Genomic DNA, 9,996 nt, shown 5'->3' with positions numbered 1-9,996 from the left:
ATGATCAGCCCCACAGCCCTCCTCACCTGGGTCTCAGCAAGAGACACTCCAGAGTCAATTCTGGAAGCATTTCCAAAAGCACAGCCATGATATTCTTCACAATAGTTTCCTATTCATTTTTCACTAATGAAATGCTAATATATAAATAACTGAATATTTATGGAAGTTGAACATTAACAATGAACACAGTAATAAATAGCACAAACAGCCATTTAGTATTTAATTCTCTGTAATTGTGTTTTTCCATTAATTTGTGTTTTGCTACTGCAATTCCCTTCATGGAAGGGTAACATGTCACCTAAACCTTGCATTTTAGGCCTTATACAGGTGATATGTGGACACTTTCTCTTAATGAAAAAGCCTAAGCTGTAAACTTAGAGAACATATTTCTGTGGGTAGAATTCACCTTTAACTGTGGATTTATTCACAGTTTAAGATTTATACACAGATAATCATAGATTTTTCAGGTGGCCATCTACAAAACAGGCTGCTCTGAGGTTCCAGCTGTGCAGAGATTTATATTCCCTCTAAACATTAACTGACAGAATTCTTGAGGTTTATATCTGTAAGTCATTCCTGGTTTTATGCATCAGAAAAGCTTTTTATTAATGGCTTAATATCACACCTATGGACAATATGCTTGCAGTATGCACCAGGTGACTCATTGCAGTTGTTGATATTTTTATTCTATTTTAGGTTTAACTTTGTAAACCTTCCAATAAGGTAACAGAGTCAGAAAAAAAAAAGTGAGAAAAAAAAGCTGTAAATGGAGACCAGAGAAAGAGCAATTAACAGCAATTTCTGGGGGAAAAAAAAAGAACTTCTATGAAGTGTAGAAGTTGTATTTGTCATCATCAATGACATTGCCATTGTCATCATTAATATGTCTCCTTACATTACTGGCACTTTAGTGCAGTTAATGGCCCATTTCATGTGCTACCTCACTCTTAATTTGTGTCTCTCTTTATTAAACTGCTGGTAAGAGAGCAGAGACAGTGCTCTTTATTAATGCCTTCCAACCAATGTTGCATTGCTTCAAACAAGAACCACACAGATCCTTAGAAACACTCTTAAATGATAAATAACCCATGCAATTCATGTCTTAATACCCATAAGTTCAAAAACTCTGTGGCAATTCTTTTTCAACCCATACTTTGTTTTAAAAAGTCCGTTCCATTTTCATGAGCATATTCAGAGTCACAAATGCAGCACTTTGTGTGTCTGGAAATCCTGATAATGGTGGGGTTTCCGCTTACTTCTGGTTTAATAAAGTCAAACTGATTTTCAGTAATATTTTTAAGTAACAAATTGTTGTTCTACTGCTACTTTGAAAATAAAATATGCATTTAAGGAGAAATATTTTCTTCCACGAACAACTAGAGAAAGTAGTTTCAAGAAAACTAAGAATACAAGCCAAAATATGGAAATATTTTCTACATTCTTTTTATACGAAAAGCAGAAATGAAAGAACTGCTGGTTCTCAGACTTATTTTTTTCTAACTTTTTCACACTTCTGTTCCAGAAAAATAGCCTTTAACTGAATGTGCAAATGCGACCGTGTCAGGCCACACACTGCCACATAACTGTTTATCTGGCAGAATATTGCAAATAGAGTAAATCAAGGCTCTCAAGAAGGTGCCTGAATATTTTCCTTAGGGTTGATTATACTGATATAGGAAGGTTACTCATAATTTTGTCTTTCTTCCCCGTCAGAGCAAGGAAAGGAGGCAGGGACACATATGTTGTATCATCATCTGTTTTGGTACAAACACAGAGCTTCACTAAAATCATACTGGATTGCAAAACATTGAAGGAAGTAACTGAAAAGGTCTGCTAATGGTTATGCTTACAAACGTTATTTTTCTCTCACGGCAGTTTTCTAGCTTTTATTGCAATGGAAAGTTGCAGGAAGCCACTTTTACTCAATCCTTTCCTACAGTAAAAACAGATCTCTTGATATATCACTGAGATGTGGGAAAGTAGTGAAATATTTCAGAACAAAAATATTCCTTGACATCAAAACTTATTTGGATAAAGTAAGCTGGAAGTTGGCACCTGGTATGAGGTATAGCTCTGACTGAAATATGTTCAGGGAACACAAGTCTCATGTCCATCTTTTCTTTGTCTCCTGAAGAGGCAATCACCCAAAATCTCATCTGTCACAGAAAGCCTGACTACTGCACTCAGTTTCTTTGAGGCTCAGATCAAATGTGATGTGTCATTTGACTTTGTGAGGCTCTGTAAAGTCATCCACTGCATTCTTTAAAGCTTTGCATATCACCTTGTGCATAGAAGATGCTTAGGGGGAAAAAAAATAAATCACCAAGATGATGCCACGAAAAAGAAAAAGGGCAGGTACTAAGGCAGTGCAAGGAACTGATTATTTTACCCTCAAATATTAAATGATTGCTTTAAGACTTGGCCTACTTAAGACATCAGCATTCATTTATAATTCTACATTGGAAACCTTATTTCCTGTTTGAGTCTGACCTAAATGCACTAACAGTTTCAGATCACATTGCCCTGTATAGACTATTCACTGAGGCAAAGGCATCTCCAACTCCAAATATTAAAATTTTGAGAAAGTTACCTTAACAGATTCTCCAAGAAAACCCATAAGAGAAAATATCCTGGCATGGAAATTTTCATGATCTTTCATGTTAAAAAAAACCTCACAGAAGGCTGTGGGGTTTCTATGGGGTTTTTCCTCCCTTTTTAGTCAGTCAGTTGCCTTTTCTAAGGGTCAGCTTTACAGTAGGTCACTGAATATCAGAGGTGAAGAGGTAAGAGCAGCAATAATCTAAGAAGCCGTGTTATGCATTATCAACTACGAAAGAACAACTTAAACCATGTGGAAGCACAAAAATTAGCCTTCACTTCTAGACCTATATCTCATTACTTGAGCTTTGAGTCAGAGCTTCCTAGGACAACTTATTTTGATCAAGCACAAACCAGATGACAGCGTGGTTCCTATCCAGCCCATAGATAATGCTGTATGTGCCCAAGCATCATGTAATACTTCAGCTACTATCTGTCCATAGAGACAGGCATCTTGGAGATTATTTTTGCAATAATTTCCCTGCTACCAGTGTGAGATGCTTCACATGATTTTTTCCTACGTGGTTCTTGAAATAATTAAGTGTATCTATTACTCTGGTGTTTCATTCAGTACCATTGTCATATAACCCTTAAGTAATTATTGCACTGCCAGGCTGCCCGACATGCTTTTTGCTAATTGCTGAGGGCCACTTCTATTTATACAGCATTGCATGGCATCACACACTTTCTGCCTGATCACACATGGTTTATATCTGTTTTAGCAAAAAAAAAAAAAAAAATAAAAAAAAAATCATAGAATATTCTGAGTTAGAAGGAAGTCACAGGGATCATCAAAGTCCAACACCTGATTAAATTTTCCATTACGCCTGATACACAAAATGAAATCACCTCTAGCTCTAAATATTAAAAAGATTCCGTGGCTGTTTCCAGCTGCCAGACAGAGGCAAATTCACTATTGATCTTGTACTATCCCCCCTTGGAAGATTTAACACTAAAATTGGCAACAGTGAAAAACAAGGCAGATAAAATTAAACTTCAAATATAAACAGAGAGGAAAATTGGGTCAAGTATCAGCCTATCCTTTAACTCCTCACAGCTAATTATAACTTACCCAAGACACACATGTATTATATAAGCAATCAGCTAGAATATAAAAACACTCATTATTAAACACATCTGGAAAATCTGCACAGAGTTCCTAGAATAAGGGCAAGAGGAATGAATAACATCAGATTTGGAAGTGTCACGTGCAGTAATTGACTGTTAACATTTACCCCATCTTAAAAAAAAAAACCAAACAAACTATGCTGCTGAATTGCCAAGAATAATATTTTTCACTGTTCTCAAACAGGTTTTCTTGCTGTGTGACTAGAACATATTTTGCCCCCTAGGTAAGTTAAAGAACACAGAATATTCAAAAGGAAGAGCTAGTTTTCACTGGCAATCTGACCCATTGGCTGGCTCAAAACATCTTTTTACAAAGTGGCTCTTGATGAATAGATATTGTCAGAAAAATCAAACCCCTCTCATGTGGTAATGACTGGGAATGTGGCAATTTCCACCCTGGTGGTCTGTGAAGAGCAGCTTCCAGCCTTTTAAAACCTGTCTGAGTATTGAATCTGCAAGCTGAGATAATGCAAGACACCACTCCCGAGTGATGGCTCAGTCATCAAAGCATTAGGGAGTCATTACTTCCTCATCCCTCTGCTGCAAAAGCCGCGGGAGCTGTAAATGAAGTGCCTCCTACAACACAAGCACACCCAGCGCTACCTGTGACTCCAGCTAAGGAGTTCTCATCCCAGAAATCACCTCGTTGGGATGGGGATCACAGCCCAGCAGCACCCAGAGAGCTCTGAGGGAACGGCAAACTCAGTCAGAACTTCTGGTGCCTCGGTGCTATCCCACCATTTATCGAGCATTTAGTAAGGGAGGGGGTTCCTAGTTTTGATAGCAGCACCCTAAATAGGATCTCGAGATGGGTGTTCTTATATGGCACAAAGCACATAGTTTTTATGACCTTATAGGAAGGTCTGACAGAAACGAGCACAGAGCCAAGTGTTAAGTAAATTGTCTGCTATGAATAATCACAGAACAGCTAATGGTAGGAAAAACAACCTGGCCCATGTTATGGGAAGGAGCAATTTGTAGCCTGTCCAGTCACTTCACTCAACACCGTTCTGAATTTTGCAAAAAATCAAATAAGACATAAGAAGCCTAAAGCTGAATAATATTTTCAAGACGACAACCTAACTCATAAGCATTGGGGAAAATTATTTGTATAGGACCTTAAGGAAAAAAAACACACCTTTTTTTATTATTTTAGGAAAAACAGATAATCTGGAAGTAAAGATTCAATTGTTCCTGTTGAAGGGGTTACCTACTGCAAGGAGCAAGGCAGTGAGTGGGTTGTCCAGAAAAGGACATATGTTCTTGTAATGATTATGTGGTTGAGCACGGATTTTTGCTCAACTTTTGTTTTAACAACTAATACAACCATTTCTCCAGGCCCCTGAACTCTTAGTCTTTGCTTTCTCTAGTTCCACTTTGACAATTTCGGTTCTTTAGCTCAAAGAACTGTTTTGGTAAAAAGTCAGTTGCTTTATTGTTTCACTGCCTCCAAACAGTGATACCACGATTACATGTTTAAAAGCTGATTTTTTTTTTTGGCAAACCAGCAAGGAGCATAATTTCTACGATAACAATACAAGAGTTTAGGGTGATGGGAGGGAGGGTGGTTTGGGTGACTTAGATCAGCAACCTTAATGCAAACCAAACAGATAAAAAAGTACCAATCCCTAGCCAGGTATGATTTTATATTACCCAACTTATAATTCATTCACTATTAGCATTTTTACAGGAGCTTCGTGAAAAACATAATTTAACATTTCTCATTACAATTTCAATTCAAGGACTGACAATATTTTACCTGTATACTCTATTCAAGATAAGGGCAGATAGGGTATTGAAGCTACATTGAGAAAATATCATAGCACTGCAATCACCTTTATGTTTCTACAGTAAAATCACTGTCAAAAGACCTTGTTACTTGTCCAATAAAAGCTATAAGAAAAAACAAGTTCTAACTGAAATGCAAACCAAAGTAAAACATTTTACTGAAGCATCTAGAGAAGATAAATACTTTAGCAGGACAAGGGAGGTGAGGGTGGGGAGGCCCTGGCTCAGTTTGTCCAGAGAAATTGTGGCTGCTCCATCCCTGGAAGTGTTCAAGGCCAGGTTGGATGGAGCTCTGAGCAACCTGGGATAGTGGAAGGTGTCCCTGCCCATGGCAGGGGGTGAAATGAGATGATCCTTAAGGTCACTTCCAACTCAAACCATCCTATGATTCTAACAGGAGAAAGCTAAGCTTAAGGTTTGATCATTCTTAACAAATCACTGCAGTTAAATTTGCAATTAATATTGCCTTAGCCACTATATAAAACAATCTGCTTCCTAGGATGAAAAACCCCTAATTTTTCTGCATTTTACTCATTTGAATATTTATAAAAATAATCATATACAGCAAAAAGTAATCTCTTGCACAAGGCCTCTTTCAGCTCAAAAAAAAAAAATCTTTCCTAGTTATGTCCTTACAAGATACACAGGACTAAAATCTATTTTTTTGAGAGCAAGTGACACTTAGGATGTCAGGATCACATTTCACATGTATTTGTGTCATCCACTGTCTCTGCAGTCGAAAAAATGAGTTTGCTCCATGCATATTTTCCCACTCATCGGGAAACTATGTGGTAATTTGCCACAGGAATTAAGCACACCCCTCAACCTGCTGAGAATCTTGCACATGTGTAATGGCAAAGCATTCAGGTTCCAGAAGTAGAGGTTTAAACTCCTTTTTTTTTTTCCTTTTACCCCTGACAAAACATTCTTGCGGGATTTGAACAAGAGGAAAACCTGAATACCTGTCTGCTGTGGCATCTAATAAATGAACATATACTGGCAGCATGAGTTCTCCTGATGGAAAACACTTCAGGGGTACAATGGACCAGCATTTCTGGGACCAGTTGGAATCAGTAATTCCAACAGGAAATTGAGAGTTTCCGGTGCAATCTCTCCCATTCCTAAGAAATAGATTAGGACAGACTTAAGCAATGTAGTGTTTGTATGAAGTCATTAAAATCCACTGATTCTTGATCATTTACATTTAGTTCGTAATTAAGTATTTTAAGTAATCAAATAATTTATATGCCTTTCAAGACAAAGTTTTAAGTAGCATTACAATACCCAATCATTATTTTAATCTGCTGTTCTGTTCATTACTTTCCTCTATTAAATCACCAGATCCTGTTACCTTTCATACTGAACACTCCAACATTGGCTCAGGTCTCTCAAATGTGCTACATTAGTTTTACATTTAATTTCCCCAAAATTCACATTTTTCTCTTGCATGATACTGAACTCAGCACTGCTGCATCAGTAAACCATTCAGTAAACTGGAGTATTAGCTGACCAAAGACAGGAGAGGGGGGAAATCTCTACAGGTCTGTGCTTTTTTAGAGTAACCTTCTTCTTAATGGGAATTTGCATTAATTTAATGTAGCTCTGAAAGGGAAAAAGGAAAAAAAAAAAGAAGAGTATGGATGAATTTAATAGACACTGCAGTTGTGTGTATTTCAGAAATTTGAGAGAGAATTAGAAAACAAACTTTAAATTTCATACCAGACTAAAACCCACGGATGAAGAATAGGAGAAAAAAGGATGTTTAAAACAGAATGTCTATATATAGATAGATATTAGTTGCCTTTAGAAGCATAAATACTGGAGCCAGGTTTTGTATAAAAGCTGGTTTAGGTTGTTTGTTTTTTTTTTTTTTAATTTTCTGGAGAGTTGCCTGGCAGTTCTCACCTCTCAAGCATCACTAGTTAACAGGCTACACCGAAAAGCAGCTTAGGAACAGCCCCCCTGGTGACACAGTGCCCAGCCACCACCGAAACAATGCTGGGCTTCCACAGAGGATTCCCTCTCTTCCCATGGATAACTGCTTTACCCTCAAACAGCAGTGGATGAAATGAGTGTATTCTCACTTGTACACTCTTGCTGCACTTCTGAAAATACCCTGAAAAAGCTCCCTGTTCCTGGGAGGTTCTATTTCCATCTAGAATTGCTGTTCCAGAAGTGCTGCAAAGAAGAGACATCTGTGGCTGCTCGTTACCATTTCATTGCTCTGTCTCTCACGTATTTTGGAAGCACCTTTGACTGGGTAATCATTAACAGGTTTGGGGTATTCTGCAAGAGAGCACCAAATCAAAGCAAGATGAAAGTCCAATCTCGTGTGAACTTTGATGTCTGGTAGGTCAGAGACCTCAGGGAGAAACGCAAAGGGATTTTAGGAGTCTTTTGTTTGAATTTCACACACTTCAGCCACATTACTTTTTTTTTTTCTTTCCACCTATGTGGGGATCCAGAAGAGCACCTGAAGCAGAAGGAATGGGAAGGCTGAGCAGTAGGTCTGAGGAGTGACATCCCTGTGTCAGCCACTAACTGGGAATTTGCTCAGCCCTGGGAGTTTTGCCGTCACACAAGGGAAGCACAAAAGCTCCAGCACAGAGTGCTCCACACAACAGTCCTGGAGAAAGCAGGGAATTACTGCCACGTTTACTTCTCTTAATCCAACCTGTTGGACCAACCAAACAATGAACTGGGCACAGCACTCTCTAACAAGTACAGTCATTTATTTAGCACCTACCTTGCTGTCACTTAAACTTTTACTGCAACTTCTAACTATTCCTTCCCACGGGTATCTGATTTAGCCGTGCTGTACTTCCTAAGGGTGCCTTGATTTTTATCCCAGAATTCTGCATGCACACGCTTGGCTTCTCAGGACCAGGTTTGGTTGGATTTCATGTTTCGGGAGTATTTTGGTTTTGTTTGCTTCTGGAGGCTTGTTTGGTTTTGGTGGGTTGGTTTTTTTGTTTGTCTGAGGGGTGGGGAGCGTGTTTCTTTTTTGCTTAAATTATTAGCTACTTTGCTTTTCCTGTCTGAGCTCCCCCTGCCTTCAGCAGCCCCTTCAGGAGAGTTTTCTTAGCTCAATTTGATTTTTAAGCACTTTAAACACCTCAGCTGCTGTTTCCTCAAAGGCAACAGTTACCCAATTCCAATCCTTGTTGAAAGCCTTAGTAAAAACACATATCACTTCCAACCTATACATAGTACTGAAATATCATTTTCCTGGGTTGTTGGTGCTTTATTTTTCCTTTCTTTTTAAATTGGTTGTCTTGTGGTGGAGTTTTTTTTGCAGGTAGGGGTTTTTTTTTTGGTTGGTTGTTTTTTTGAGGATTTTTTTTTTTACACAAATATTTAATTTTCTTGTTAAATGGAGTTTTCAGCTAATTGGACACTTTTTTTTTGGTTGTACCTTTGCTATTGGTTTTGCCTGTTATGACAGACATCAGGTACCTGAGCCACTCATTCAGCTGCCAGACTTAAATAATGATTCCTGCTAGAACTGCCAAAATCTCATTTTTATGGTTTACCTTTGAAGTCACATAGGGAAGGAAAGATTGGGAAGATATTCATGCAACAGGACAAGGAATGAAAAGAGCACACATATTTTCCTGCTTAAAGCAATAAGGTACACACATCACTTTCTGAAATAAGATTTTGCTCGTATTTAAAATTCCTCACACAACTGATCAAAATGATAGTAGCACCACCCAGCCTTCCACTGTCTATTGAACTCAAGTTACTTAGGTAAACATTTGTATTTGTATTTGTGCAGCAATTATATAAATAGAATTGTCCCATTTACCTTTTAAGGTGTAATGAGGTGGCTGCTCTTATGCTGTACAGACTTGTTTCTGTTTGTTTATCTTAGAAGAAATTTAAAAAGGCAGACATACATATGATTTTTTTTTCTATAAGATATTTCGCAATCTATTCATTTTGACTTTGATCTATCCATTCCACAGTAAAAAATATCACTTCTAGGGTAGCTATTAGCAAAATAGTCTTAAGCTAATATTTTGACATATTGCCTAATGGCAACGAGTCATCAGTTGAGCTATTTCCAACAGACACCACAAAAAGGCTTTTAACATAACAGACTTTTTTAATATTGTTTCCCTGGAGATAACATGTGAGCTTGACTGGAGCTCTCTGCAGTACGTAAAGATTTTATACATTGGAGAGACTACTGACAAATATATCTGGATTGAAGAGATAAAGCAGACACATACAGTTAATAATTAGTCATTTTCCCTAAATGGAGACTTCTGCCCTTCAGAGCTGAAGGTATTTTGAGTATATCAGTGTCTCTGAAGATGTTTTAGAGTGATTTCACAAGAGTGTGAAGAGAACAAACTAATCACAATAAACCTTTTTCTAAATGTTGCAAGGTAATCTGCTTAAGACTCAGAATTAGTTATTTTGTTCCTTGAAAGGACAATAAATGAAAATGCTGAATTTTACTCGGACCCAATAAAT

Source organism: Pipra filicauda, unplaced genomic scaffold, assembly GCF_003945595.2.
Source record: "Pipra filicauda isolate LSUMZ 115617 unplaced genomic scaffold, ASM394559v2 scaffold348_size1222971_pilon, whole genome shotgun sequence".
NCBI classification, from domain to species: domain Eukaryota; kingdom Metazoa; phylum Chordata; class Aves; order Passeriformes; family Pipridae; genus Pipra; species Pipra filicauda.
This window is presented reverse-complemented; position numbering follows the sequence as displayed.